The sequence below is a fragment of the Ursus arctos genome, unplaced genomic scaffold (assembly GCF_023065955.2).
Source record: "Ursus arctos isolate Adak ecotype North America unplaced genomic scaffold, UrsArc2.0 scaffold_15, whole genome shotgun sequence".
NCBI classification, from domain to species: Eukaryota; Metazoa; Chordata; class Mammalia; order Carnivora; family Ursidae; genus Ursus; species Ursus arctos.
In genome coordinates, this window is record NW_026622819.1 from 32,907,421 (window position 1) to 32,922,797 (window position 15,377).

The window sequence follows — 15,377 nt, forward strand, 5'->3', positions numbered from 1 at the left end:
GCAATAGAAGACTCCACCATGTCACTAGATCGATTCCCCAAAAATGGACTATTTATGGTATTCTTGATTGAAGTTTCACTGTACCCTTTTCCCATCTAGTCTTAGTTTTGTATCCATTCTTCAACTCTGAGGGGTTTCTTTTCAGACATGCTCCACAAAAGACTGATAGCTTACAAACCCCAGGATCTTCTAGTCCTACAGTGGACAGAAGGGCTCTGTGGCTGTCATCTTCAGTGTGCCTCCGGATAATTTCTACTTCTTGGTTTCTTTATTCCTGATACAATTGCTTCTAGTAATGTAGGGCTGTTTTTTTTTTTTTCAATGACTTATTCTAAGAGTGCATCCTATTGTATTTAATTTTTTAAAGATTTTATTTATTTGACAGAGAGAGAGAGAGAGGGAGATCTCAAGCAGGGGGAACAGCAGGCAGAGGGAGAGGCAGACAGAGGCAGAGGGAGAAACAGGCTCCCTGCTGAGCAGGGAGCCCAATGTGGGGCTCAATCCCAGGACCCTGGGATCATGACCTGAGCCAAAGGCAGATGCTTAACCGACTGAGCCACCCAGGCACCCCACAAAATAAAAATTTAAGTATCAGTCCAAAGCTACAAAGTAACTGTCAGGAAACAATGTAAAAATGAGAATTTAGAATTGGTTTTCAGACCTAGAAATAAACATAACCCTAGATGATGAGTGCTGGTAAATTTGCTAAACTTGAACACGATGATTGCTTCATTTCTACTGAAACATGGTTGACAGGTTATAACTTTTTGTCTGTAGTGAAGAATCTACTGAAGTCAAAATAGTGAATGTCTAATTGGTTGTCTCTACAGGCCATTTTGATGGGATTGAGGGCTACAATGACTGTAGGGTGTGATGGCTACCTCCACTGAATTGCAGGATTTACAAAAACAAAAGATTCATGGATTTAAATTTTTTGAACCAAAAATTTCAGTAATGCCCCTAAAAGAAGTCTTATTTCTTACAGGTACAGTGATGAGAGAGCCAAAAATCGGATCCCAACTTTGATCCTTTTAGAGGCAGAATTAAAATATAAGCTGAATTCACACCTTCACCACACCTCTCATGTGCAAGCAGTGGGATTGATTAGCAAATAATAGGACTCTGTGGATTCAAATGGGTTAATTTGGGAGTATCTTTGTAAATATAAGAACCTTGCATCCCCACATCTGAGCTTCCTTTAAAGAAATAAACCTCTGTTTGAGGAGGCTAGCCCTTTCTTGATTAAAGACACTGAGATATCACCTGAGAAAGTTAACTTCTGGAAGAATGCCAATTAGCCTCAAGTCATAACCATTGTAACTCATTTCAAACCCCATAACTAGATGGAGATACTAGAATGCCTCAAAGGGACAACGGTGAAGTCTAAATTTGTACTTATTGTTCATATATCAAAGCAATTGCAACAGGTAGATAATTTATATTGGCAGAAACCTTTGGAATGTGTATGGAAATGAATAATAAAGGTACTATATCAAGAAGGTCAGAACATAACATGAAACATAAAAAATTTATTTATATGGGTGCAGATAGAAATTCCAGATTTCGTGTACGTAAGAGGAGAAACTAAAAAACATTTGAAGCTTGGGGCACCTGGGTGGCTCAATTAAGCCATTTGACTGGATCAGGTCAGGATCTCAGAGTCCTGGGATCAAGCTCCTAGTCGACTCCCAGTTCAGAGGAGAGTGTCCCATCTCCCCCTCCCTCTGTTCTCTCTCTCTCTCAAATAAATAAAATCTTAAAAAAAAAAAAAAAGATTGAAGCCTAAGATCAAATAATAAGGAATCTGGTGACATTTTCATTACAAAATACAAATTTTGTGCAAGATTTCATAGAAATTTCTTATAAACTGAAAGATAATATTCAAGATAATCCTTACAGTTTGAATTTTCTATTTTCATCTGAAAATACATATTTTCTTCTTTTTAAGATTTTGAGAGAGAGAAGAGAGCAAGTGAGCAGAGCAGAGGGAGGGACAAAGGGAGAGGAAGAGGCAGAATCTCAAGCAGACTCCGCACTGAGCAGGAAGCCCAAGGTGGGGCTGGATCTCTTCACCCTAGGATCATTACCTGAGCCAAACCAAAAGTCAGAAGCTTAACCGACTGAGCTACTGACTCAGCCACCCAGGTACCCTGAAAATACATATTTCCTATATATATACTAATACATACCCATATTTTTACACAAAAATTTAATGTATCTCTGTTACCATATTTTTAAAAAGATTTTATTTATTTTTTTTTGAGAGAGAGAGACAGCACGAGTGGTGGGGGAGGGAGGTATAGAGAGGGAGAAGCAGACTCCTTGCTGAGCGTGAAACCCAACACTGCTGGTGCTGCTCTCAGTGGGGCTCAATCCCAGGACCCCAGGATCATGACCTGAGCTGAAGTCAGATGCTTAACCAACTGAGCCACCCAGGCCCCCTCCATTAACTTATATGTTAGTACAAAACTTATTTTCCTATAAGCATTCAGATTAACCATGCTGTATTATTTTATTCGATCCGTCACAATGGCTCCGGGAAAATATGCTATAGAAAGAAAGATGGGAAAGCCTCCTCTGCAACTTATAAGGCTTTAGGTGCGGGGCATTCCCTCCTAACTCCCCACTACCCCCTCTGCCCCACTCCAAGCCGTGCACGGGCGCGGGCACATTCAGGAGCTGTTGTGGGAAAGCTGCTGAATAACTTTTCTCCCACTTTTGGCTCCAAATCAGTACCACAAAAATGGAAGCAATTTTTCTACTTCCTTTCTCCATATGAGGATCCCCACCGGGCTGCAGTGACCTAACACCGCCAGGCGAGGGTAGGGTGAGCAGAAGTTAACATGAGAAAGGATTAGAAGAGCAGGGCAATGGAAAACACTTGGGGTGGCTCGCTAGAAAGAAAGCAGAAAAGAGCCCGCCACACTCCTTAAAGTGCGCAGGAAACCAGCCTAACAACGGACGGGGTGGGGGGCTGCTTAATGCCAAGCCAAGCCTCCTAGCTCTCCAAGCACTCATAGTTTAGTCTCTTACTACCCTCCTCCAAAAACCCCTCCCATTCTTTTTTTTTTCTTTCCTTTTCTTCCTTCCTCCCTCCCTCTCCCCCTCTCCTTCCATTTCTGTCTCACAGACCTGACGTTCTGTGAGCCTGAGTGTAAACGGTAACCCAAACACAATTACACGCTCAAGTTTCCCAGGAGAATCGTGCCTCCCCCCGCCCCCCGACTCCATCCTAGAAATTTTGGAGCTGTCCATTGCGAGGAAGGAAAACTGCATAGCCTGGAGGAAGGGAGACTTTTTGCTTTTCCCCAAATCTACTCCTCCGCAATTGGCCTCTTGGTGACTGCTCCGCCCGGCCTTCCAGGTTCCTCCTCCGGGGTCATCCTCCCGAGTCCGCGTGGACCAGGGGCCTAACTCGAGGCCCGCAGTTTCCTCCAACGCCCCAACGGAATGCCAGTCTAGACGCGGATTGGGAGGATGCCGAGATTCGCTCGGCGTCTGAGGTCCTAACAACGCCAGATGGCTCCCGAGGCCTCCCCAGTCCCCGCGCTGCCCGCGCCCCCAGCCCGCCCTCAGCCCCTCTGCCTGCGCCCCTGACCTGGCGGCTCCGGGTCGCGTAGGTTCGGAAAGGGGCCTCCCCGCGTCCCCACTTCCGCGGTAACTGCCAGCTCTGCTGCCTCACGCCCACCCACTCGCTCGGAGCGACCCTCCTTCCGCCTCAGCGGCCAGACTCGGAATCAACCACATCTGTAAAACGTAAGAGAAAAGCTTTGGTACACGGTAAAATGTCATTACGAAATAATGTTCTCAAAACCAATGAAATCTTTAGCCAGTTAATTTTATAGATAACTTTGGCATCGGCTCAGGCGCAGTTCTCACCCCTGCCGTGCGGTGTTCCGCACGCTCTGCTGACTCAGACCAAGGCTTCCGGCCCCGCACGTGTGCACCGCGTCAGGAGTCGCAGCGGTTTCCAGCCTGGGTTGGAACAGCGTCGCCGCCCGTCCCGTGACTATATTATCATCTTCGTGAACGCTAGGCACACTTTTGCCTTCGTTGGCCCCTTGATCCATAAAAGAAAAAAACATGTATTTTATATGTGCATTGGTTTTAAGACAATATATTAATATTAAATATTATACATTTTCTTTGACCTAGAATTTAATTTTTCTCTTCTGGGTTTAAAAGAAACTAAAACAGGGGCCACTGGGTGGCTCAGTCGGTTAAGCCTGTGCCTTTGGCTCAGGTCATGATCCCAGAGTCCGGGGATGGAGCCCCACATCAGCCTTCCCTGCTCAACGGGAGTCTGATTCTCTCACCCTCTCTCTCTCACTCACTCAAATAAATAAATAATCTTTTTTTAAAATAAAAAAATAAAAGAAATTAAAACAATTTTGTGGGCCCATGAAGGTATTGTGGGGTCCCAGGCATTTTGCCTAGTGGAAAAGTCAGGCCTGCTTGTTCTTTTTTTTTTTTTTTTTTTAATTAAGATATTTATTTATTTATTTATGTATTTATTTATTTATCAGAGAGAGAGAGGGAGAGGGAGAGAGCATAAGCAGGGGGAGTGGCAGGCAGAGGGAGAAGCAGGCTCCCCGCTGAGAAAGGAGCCCTGATTTGGGACCAGATCCCAGCACCCTGGGAACACGACCTGAGCCAAAGGCAGACGCTTAACCCACCAGGTGACCCAGGTATCCCAGGCCTGCTTGTTCTGCTATTGATTCCTCTAGGGGGCAGTTGGGGCTCCATCTCAAGAGGTGGTGAATTCTAAGTCTGCTCCAAATGAGACTTTCCTTCCCCCACCACAGCCTCCACGTTGTTGTGCTGAGAAATAAGGCAAAGGATTCAACAACTGCCCAGCTACAGGGTTTTATGCTGCCTTCTAGGAGTCTATATTTTTGTGTAAATAAGCAAATCTCCCAATGATGAAAATTATTCCTCCTCAGGTCATCCTGCTAACATTAGAACAGTAAAAACAAAGCTTCTTTCATGCAAGCGAGTTATACAAATAAAAGAAAAACAAGTCTACTTGTTTTACTCTACTCAAAACTCTTCTGACACCAGATGTGTGGGTTTTCCCCCACCAAGCAATTCTCAAACTCTCAGGACACTGTCATACAATTCAATTCAGTTTTAACCACGTATATCTGGAGTAGGTATCCAATCTCACAAATTAAGGGCTCAGTCCCACTAAACTGTCCCTACTTTAGAAGCCAATCTCAAGTCCTTGTCTTCCATACTTCTGAGCTATAAATTGGGGGTTTCACCATCCAACCTCGAGTTCAATAATTTGCAATAACAGCTCCCGTAACTCGGTAAAGGATTTTACTTGTGAATACTGGTTTATTACAAGGAATACAACTCAGGACCAAACAAATGCAAAGGATGCATAGGGCAAGATATGGGGAGGGGAAAGAGAACTGCTTTGGGTTGCCAACCTCAGGGCATGTGGATGGGTTCATCAATCCAGAAGCTCACTGAAACCTGGGTTTATGGATTTTCGTGGAATCTTCATCACATAGGCATGATTGATTGTTAAATCAGTCCCCAGACCCTATCCCTTTCCTGGAGGATGTGGGGTGGGGCTCTAAGTTCCAAGCTTCTTCTTCTTCTTCTTCTTTTTTTTTTTTTTTTAAGATTTTATTTATTTATTTGACAGAGAGAAAGACAGCCAGCGAGAGAGGGAACACAAGCAGGGAGAGTAAGAAGCAGGCTCCCAGCGGAGGAGCCTGATGTGGGGCTCGATCCCAGAATGCCAGGATCACGCCCTTAGCCGAAGGCAGACACTTAACAAGTGAGCCACCCAGGAGCCCCTCTAAGTTCCAAGCTTCTAATCGTGGCTTGAACTTTCTGGTAACAAGACCCCCATTCAGGAACCCACCAGTCATTGCCTTCTTAGAATGAAAGATGCTCCTATCACCCAGGAAGTTCCAAGGGATTCAGGAGCTCTGTGTAAGACCCTCCTACCGCCCCACCACTCAGAAAAGTGCAAGGGTTTAGTAGCTCTGTATCAGGAACGTGGAGCAGAGACCAATACATATATCTCTTATTATTTCACAACAAAGGTTTCTTCACCATTCAGTTACAATTCAAGGTTATCAGGCTCTTGAGTACACTAATATGAAAACACCTTCCCAAAAGATATGCCTCACTTATTTTGAAATTCATTTCTACATATGAAAATTATTGAGGAACAGTTTTCCTTGATTTGAAAAGAAAAAAATCACCCGAGAGTTTCTAGAGAAGAGTAAGTTTTTTTTTTTTCAAGATTAACTGATGATTAACTTCACAAATATCTCATACCGTGACTGTCTTAATTGCAACCCAAGTTGCAAGGCCAGGGAGTTCACTGTTAAAGTAGGACATTGATTGGGAACCAGTGGAATCTTATAACGTGGGATAGAATACATAGGAAGACCCTCATGAAGCTGGGGACGTTGAGCCTTCAAATTTTGATGAATCTTCTTTGCTAGTTGAAGTATACTCCCACCCTCAGTGGAATTGGTCACTTCTCCATCTGAGGGGGAAAACTGTATTGCCTGAGGAAAAGATAATGGCTTCCCCTAAGGCAGTTTGCATGAGAGACAATGATGAGTCTCCTCAGATCCATACCTGCCACCCCTCTTTGCTTCTAGACCTATAACTAAATTCAAGTCCCAGCAGGCCCATACTCACCCTTACTGAGAGGGTTCAGAAGACATACCTTTCACCAATACTGTGAGATAAAACATTTTAAGGCATCTCCAGTACCCTCAAAGGGTCTGTAATCGCTCTTGTCTGTAGCCCAGACCTTACTGTGGGTGATACAGTCACTTAATTAGGAAACCTAAATGCAATGGGAGTGATTGGATCCTGGAGTGACAAGTGATGGTACTCAACTACCAAAGGCAAGATGGGGGTATTAGGGGCGCCTGGGTGGCTCAGTCTGCCTTCGGCTCAGGGTGTGATCCCGGAGTCCTGGGATCGAGCCCCGCATCAGGCTCCTCCGCTGGGAGCCTGCTTCTTCCTCTCCCACTCCCCCTGCCTGTGTTCCCTCTCTCGCTGGCTGTCTCTCCCTCTGTCAAATAAATAAACAAAATCTTAAAAAAAAAAAAAGATGGGGGTGTTAAACCTCAAGGAAGAGCAGAGTCAAAAGAGCAATCAGAATAGTCTGATTCTTGCACCCCTATGGCTGTGGCTAGATGATTATGGTGTTCCTAGAGGTAAATAGATAGGAAGCCTATTAAATTCTTACTTGATCTGTAAAGCAGAAAAGTTCTAGCTTAAGGGAACAAAAGTCTAACCTGAATCATAAAAACAGAGAGTCATGGCATTTAAATCCATTGAGCCAGTTTGCAGACCCCTTGAACGAATGGGAGGCCAGGTCCCCTTGAGGAAGGTCCCCAGTACACTTGTAAAAATGTATACTGTTTATTTTCCTTCCAGCCTTCCCCAAAGGGATCTTTGGCCTTTTACCAGGGTAACTGTGCATTCAGGAAAACTTCTGTGGACTACTGGGCACTGGCTCTGAAGTGCCACTAATTCTGGGAGACCCAAAATGTCTCTGTGGTCCACAAGTCAGAGTAGGGAGTTATGGAAGTCAGATGATCAATGGACTTTTTTTTTTAAGATTTTATTTATTTATTTGTCAGAGAGAGAGAGCGCGCGCGCGCGCGCACACAAGCAGGGGGAGTGGCAGGCAGAGGGAGAAGCAAGCTCCCTGCTGAGCAAGAAGCCTAATGCAGGGACTCCATCCCAGAACCCTGGGATCATGACCTGAGCTGAAGGTAGATGCTCAGCGAACTGAGGCACTCAGGTGTCCTGATCAATGGAGAGTTATCTCACGTCTGTCTCACAGTGGGCCCAGTGGGTCCCCAAACCCATCCTGTGCTTATTTCCCCAGTTCAGAGTTCATAATAGTACTGACATAGTTAGCAGCTGGCAGAAGCCCCACGTTGGTTTTCTGACCTATGAAGTGGTGTTATTGCAGTGTGAAAGGCCAAGTAGAAGCCACTAAGAAGCCACTAAGGCTGCCTCTACCTAGGAAAATAGTAAACCAAAAGCAGTGTTGAGGTCCTGGAGGGATTACAGAGATTAGTTCCACGGTCAAGGACTTGAAGGGTGCAGAGGTGGTGATTCCCACCACATCCCCATTCAACTTGCCTATTTGACCTCGGGGATGGATGGATCTGGAGGAAAGACTGTGGATTACTGTAAGGCTAACCAGGTGGTGACTCTAATGCAGCCGCTGCCCCAGATGTGGCATCATTGCTTAAGCAAGCAAACGCGGCTCCTGTTATCTGATATGCAGCTATTCATCTGGCAAAGGCTTTTTTTCTCAATACTCTTTAGACTCAACCACCAAAAGTAGTTTGCTTCCAGCTGACGAGGCGAGCAATATACCTCAGGGGTGTAGGAGCTTTCCAGCCCTATGTCATAATTTGGTTCACAGGAATCTATTTCCTTTTCCTTCTACAAAATAGCTTAATGGTTCATTACGCTGATTGTGTTAGGCTCAGCAGACCTAGTAAGTAGGAGGTGGCAACTATTCTAGACTTACAGGTAAGACATTTGCATGTCAGAGTGTGGAAAACCAATCTCTGACAAAGATTTAGGGGCCGCCTACCTCAGTGAAATTTCTAGGGGTCCAGTGTTGTAGAGCATGTCAAATAGTCATTCTCTCTCCCTCTCCCCTTAAAAGATATGCAATTCCGTATGGGTAGTTGGGGTTTTTATAACAGCCGAGCCACAGCATCCACTCTACACTGGTGGCACCCAGAATCCTGGCAGGAAGAGGAGGAAAAGGCTGGGTTTGCGAGGGGTTGGGTGGGATGCCAAAACCTAGAGGTAAGGTGAAGGGATTACAGGAAATAGCCCCCATGGAAGATCGTCCAAACTTTCAGACACCTGTGAACGCAATCCTTGTGATTTTTCCCCCCAGAGAAATCACAACAGGAGGATAAGAATAATCACAGCTAGCATGTATTGAGCGTGCACACCTTGCTGGACATCGTTCTGAGCCGTTGCCTTTTCACCCCCGCATGTGGTGGATACTCTATCATCAACTTCCCGTTTCTTTTGAGAAGTAAGGCGTCTTGGAAACTCACCAGGTTGAAGTGGGAATTGGAAGCAAGCATGTCCAGTCCGGAATCTAGGTGTATAAACCCCACACTGCAGAGGACAATTCGCTCGTTTTCCCAAGTCCGTCGCCAACGCTGCGCTCGCACTCTTTCCAGCCGCCCTGCGCGACTGCAGTGAGCCCCCGGGAAACCAGGGTTCTGGGGGGTTCCAAGCAGAAGGGAAGAAGCTCCCTGAGGAGTTCCTCAGGGCGAGAGAAATCTGGACCCATAGGAGGCCTAAGAGAATGGGTGAGTTTGGAGGTGGGAACGTGCGGAGGAGCAATGCGCAGATACCAGGAGACTCCCGCAGACGGGATCCGAGCGCGGAAGGGCCAGGGCCACCGAGCACGGGCGCTTCCCCGCTATGTGGAGTTCTTGGGGCCGCTGGCTGCCGGCGTGCTGGATCTGCTGGACGTCTAACAACCCGCCACCTCCCACCCGGCTCGGCATCCGTGCGCGCGGGAGACCCCGCCGCCCGCCCCGTGTACAGCAAACCAGGCTACCGAGGGTCCCCGCGCGAGGACCCGCACAGGCCTCTCCCGCTCCAGAGCCTCGTCCTTCCCCATCAGCCACCCAGGAACATAAGTCAGAAATAAGGATTTGAGCATTTTCGTATAATTTTATTAAGAAAGCTAAAATAAAATCTCCCAATGTCTATGAAGGCCAAGTTTACACTGATCAATTATAAGGGATCACTGCAGCATCGTTGTTCCCGAGAGAATCCTGCCGTGAATGCTCGCAGAGGAAGTCTCAGCGGCCCCGGGGATCCAGGCCGCGGCGTGCCGGACCCAATCCGCTGGAGGGGAGGCTCCTCTGGGCAGGGGGAAGATGACGTTGTGAAGAGTCCTCTGGCAACCCTCCCCCTCCGAGACGCCCGCGGAGAGGGCTGCGGGGGTGGCCGGCACCGGGCTGTCCCGCCGGGCTCCTCTGGCTGCTCGCCGGTCTTGGGGCTTTGAGGTCAGGGCCGGTGGCTCTGCCCCTGCCTGAAGGTGATCTGCTTCTGGGTCGGTGTCTCTGGCAGTATCCGCTCAGAAGCCCGCAGGGCCTACAAAGCAGCTCCTGGTTGAAGTCCTCGTCGTCCCAAGAGAGTTGGCCGAGCTTAGGATAGAAAAGGAGCGGCCAGGGCCCAGAGTCCTCAGAGTTCAAGGCTGGCAGCGTGCTTGGTCCCTGCACCGGCTTCGCGGAATCCCAGGCCTGGCGCACACAGCGCGGTAAGTTCGGCTCCATTGCCTCAGCCGAGGAGAGAATGCCTTCAGGGACTCCTTCCTTGCCTATTTATATTCCCCTGGGCTCTAAAGCACCCGCCGAGGTTATTAGGCTGGGTGGTGAAGTTTGCTAAGGTGTGAATTGCTTCAGAAGACAGAGCCTGATGAAATTAAGGAAAAGTCAATCATCTTGTGTGGAATTATCCGAAATTGAGCTTTGTTGACTGATAAGATTAAAGATTGGGTTTTTTTTTTAAAGATTATTTATTTGAGAGAGAGAGCGAGCACGAGGTGGGGGGGAGGCAGAGAGAGGGAGAAGCAGACTCCCCACCGAGCAGCGATCCTGACAGGGGCCTGGATTTCAGACACAAGCGACTGAGCTACTCGGGTGCCCCAAAAAATTGGTTTAAAAGAAACTTTAGGTAGAGGGGCTTGGTCAAGACAAGCTATTTGGAAGGTTACTCTTTTATTTAAAAAATCCTATGTGCCTGACACTTTTAGGTAACTACATCCATTGATTCTCATGGCCCTTATGCTTGGAACAAACCGGTGGATTTTACTCGGATGACTAGAGTGAGAAGCGGCCTTCCCTGCATGAAATCACACTGCTGGTTAGTGACAGATGTCAGACTCACACCCTCGTCTTGTATTTGTCTGTTTTTAAGTTCACACAGAATTTCAGCCAGCATGTGTAATGGGGAGGGGTCAAGGTCTAGGGATCCCGATGCACACTGTTTCTGTTCAAGTTCAGTCCATTGGGGTTTTTTTTTTTTTGCTTTTTTTGCTTTTGGCTTGGGTTTTTTTGTTGTTTTTGTTTTGTTTTTGAGATTTTATTTATTTATTTGAGAGAGAGAGGGAGAGAGCTTGATCAGAGGGTAGGGCAGAGGGAGAGAGAAGCTGACTTCGCGCTCAGCAGGGAGCGAGGAACAGGGCTGGATTCCAGGACTGGGAGATCATGACCTGAGCCACCCAGGCACCCCTCCATCATCTCTATATATGTGACACTCAGCTAGTTCCTAGCCTCTCTTGTTCATATATTTTCATCTGTGGATTGGAGATAAAACTTAATATTTTATAAGGTAGTCTTTGTGATTAAATTGATAACAAAGGCTAAGTAATCAGATATCCCTGGCAGAAAATAAGTTGTTCTGTTACACTTATTATTTTCATTGTCATTATTGGTGTCATTATTGGATATGGCCATTGATATAAACATAATATCAATGAACAAAATATAAAATGTTTTTTGTGTGCATTAACTCTTGGTGGATTGCTTTTTCCTCCTTGTATCATATCTATGGTGAAATTGCATACTATTACATACTTCCTCAAGAGTTCCAGCCCTTCTGTTGGTAGATTTGTCAGTGCATCCATGCCTACATTTCCTTAATCAGACATTTATCTTCAATGTAACAAAGTCAGTTTAATTCAAAGAGCTTAACAAGCATGTTTTGATCACCTGCCATGAACAAGGTGCTGTGATTGGTGCTGCACTTTCGGAGTTGAAGAACTGGTTCCTGCTCTTGTAGAGCTCACATTTTAGGGGGAGAACAGAGTCACAGTCAAGAAACCATGAGGATACAGCCAGCTCTTATTCCATATAGTGGTTGATTTCATGCCAGGAAAGAAAACTTCTAATGTTTTGGGTTTTTTTTTAAGATTTTATTTATTTATTTATTTGACAGAGAGAGAGAGAGAGCCAGCGAGAGAGGGAACACAAGCAGGGGGAGTGGGAGAGGAAGAAGCAGGCTCCCAGCAGAGGAGCCTGATGTGGGGCTCGATCCCAGAACTCTGGGATCATGCCCTGAGCCAAAGGCAGACGCTTAACAACTGAGCCACCCAGGCGCCCCAGAAAACTTCTAATGTTTGAGATGACCCCCACCAAAGACAGTCTTTTCGCATGAGCTGAGGAAAAAAAGACAATGGTAGAGGTAAAATGAAAAATAAATAGGGAAAAAAAAGAGGATGATAGTCAAAGCCTAGAGAGGGGGAGAGAGAGGAAGAGAGAAAGGAATAGATTGAGTTGGTGGTTGTGGGGAGAAATAAGGAAATAAAGAAAGAATATGAAAGTGTGGAATCTGTGGTCAAGGGAGCCAACTGCTCTAAGTTGAAGGGGTTCATTGGAACAACACAGAATCTTTGCAACTAACTCAGGGCATGGGATAAAGATACTCAAGACAGAACGCTCCACTGGGCTGAGTATAAGAGTGGGACAGGGGCGCCTGGGTGGCTCAGTCGTTAAGCGTCTGCCTTTGGCTTTGGTTATGATCCCAGGACTCTGGGATCAGCCCTGCATAGGTCTCCTTGCTCAGCGGGGAGCCTGCTTCTTCCTCTCCCTCTGCCTGCTGCTCCCCTGTTCACGCTCTCTCTCTCTCTGTGTCAAATAAGTAAAATATTTAAAAAAGTGGGACAAACATGGGTTCAACATCCATATTCCCCTTGAAGGCTCGGCATGCTGCTCACTGGATTTGGTGCTGTAGAACCTTCCCTGAGAGTTGTTTGAACCACGGTTGACAGCTGATTTCTACCAGAGAGGTTAGCGGCAGCCAGTCTGTGTTGTATGTAGATGCATCAGAAAGAAGCCACTGCGTGAGAACCAGCAGTGTGGCCAGCCTGCAGATAGATGATAGCACCATTCTCCACAAAGTAGGGATCACCTGGATTCAGACAAGATCTATTCATCACACACAGTTGAGATGTCTTAAAATCTCTTTTAATCTATGAGATCCTCGTCTCTTTTACTTTTTCCCTTTCATTTTGTGGACAGGGTATGCCAAGTACAACATCTCACCTATTCTTTAAAGTTTCTTTTGTCAACAACCTTTCTGAACATCAAAAATAGGGACGTTCCCCTGACCCTGTGTGCCGGCATCGAGCAAGTTCATCCTTCGGTCTTGGGCATGTGGAACAGCAAGGAATTATCTAGGTAGTTACCTAGGTGGTCATCTTCTCAAGACAAGAATGAGGGGATTTCAAGAAGAGGAGGCAGAAGGAAATTTTACAGACTTCACAAAGGATCACTGAAATTGATATGTAATAAATACAGATGGATTTTAGAATAAAATAAGCTCCATTTCTTATCCATCTATACCAAAAATAAGTTTTGACCTATTGTTAAGGAAACAGGGTAGCATGAAAGAATGTAGATTTATGAGAATGGTTAATGAGAACACGTATAGGCAGAGATTGGACTTCCTTGGTGAGAGAGAGACAGTCTCTGTGTGGGGCAAGAGGGTTCCTTTTCCTAGAGTTTGGGGTTCTAGTCATTTATTTTTAAAGATTTTATTTATTTATTTGACAGAGAGAGAGGCAGCGAGAGAGGGAACACAAGCAGGGGGAGTGGGAGAGGGAGAAGCAGGCTTTCTGCCAATCAGGGAGCCCAGTGTGGGGCTCTGATCCCAGGACCCTGGGATCATTACCTGAGCTGAAGGCAGATGCTTAACGACTGACCCACCCAGGCATCCCTGGGGTTCTAGTCTTAGAACGAGGAGGTCTTGTCTGTTGATTGTCTTTTTTTTTTTTTTAAGATTTTATTTATCTATCTATTTATTTATTTATTTGAGATAGAGTGAGAGCGAGCAAGAGAAAGCATGAGCGCGGGGGGCGGGGGCAGAGGGAGAGGGAGAAGCAGGCTCCCCGCTGAGCAGGGAGCCTGATGTGGGGCTCCATCCCAGGACTTTGGGATCATGACCTGAGCTGAAGGCAGATGCTCAACTGACTGAGCCACCCAGGCGCCCCTATTGATTGTCTTCTTTTTGCTAATCTTTTTGCTTTTGAGAAAATAGTCCAATAAAATGCAGGCTCATTAAGGGGGAAGCCAAGGTAGTGTCTCTCACATGTAGTGCACAAGTTGGTGACCGTGGTCGCCTTCCTTAAGGAGGGGGACGTTATGACACGGAACTGGCAGGGTATCTGCTTAACACTGCTTACAGCACAGAGTCAGTAAATGTTCTGCTTCTAATTTGAACCGTTCTTGAGCCCTATCAGTAGACTACTTCTTTTTTTTTTTTTAAGATTTTATTTATTTATTTGACAGAGATAGAGACAGCCAGCGAGAGAGGGAACACAAGCAGGGGGAGTGGGAGAGGAAGAAGCAGGCTCCTAGCAGAGGAGCCTGATGTGGGGCTCGATCCCACAACGCCGGGATCACACGCTGAGCCGAAGGCAGACGCTTAACCGCTGTGCCACCCAGGCGCCCCGCAGTAGACTACTTCTAAAGAGGTTCACTTTCTCTAGAGGATCATAGGGTACTCTCAGCAATGATAACTTTTCTTAATATTCAGTTTAATTTTCTCCCATTTTATATTGTAATTTCCTGCAATCCTTTTGTAAAAACTGATAGCGCTGTTTGACTTCAACCTCCTGTAATGATGCTCACCCCTGGTGGGGATAAAGAAGGGGTAGTGCGGAAAGCGCATCAGGAAAGAGTCATCCTTTTGTTGGTACCAGCGCACAGACTGCAGTATGCTATTAGGGTGACTATGTCCTGGCACACAGAGGGTGAGCAGCGATGATGTCGAGTTTGCTTATGGAGGAGCTGGGAATATTGGGGTGGACCAGAGTGGGGACTGTGATGTAATGGCTATGTGGCCAATACAAGAAGAGATGAGAAAATCCCTTTGCACATAGACTTGACATAGGTAACAATAAATTGGGAAGGAAACTGACACCTGGAGTCCATGGTATGATCAAATTCTAAGCCCCAGTTGCAAAACCCAGGGTAGGGACTTAGGAGCTCAGCTTCAGTAAGATGCCAAGACCTAGGCCAACAGCCAGTACCCAGTTAACACAAGGGTTAAGCATTAACTTGTCTACTCCTGCAGACACATGGATGGGGCCATGGGGGGCAGTTGTGAAAATGGGGGAGGGGTCAGATGGTGACTCCCACAGTAGTGCACTATAGCTACTTCTTCCACTATTAAGTATCAAGACTATGAGAATATTACTATTTTTGGCAAAGTTGACTTTTTCACACAGTAATTTTTGTTCTAGCAACTTATGCTAGAGCATAGTCCATAAATTGGATTGCCATGCTGCTTTAAATGGAAGACAGGATCTTTGAATAAAGGGAGAAAGG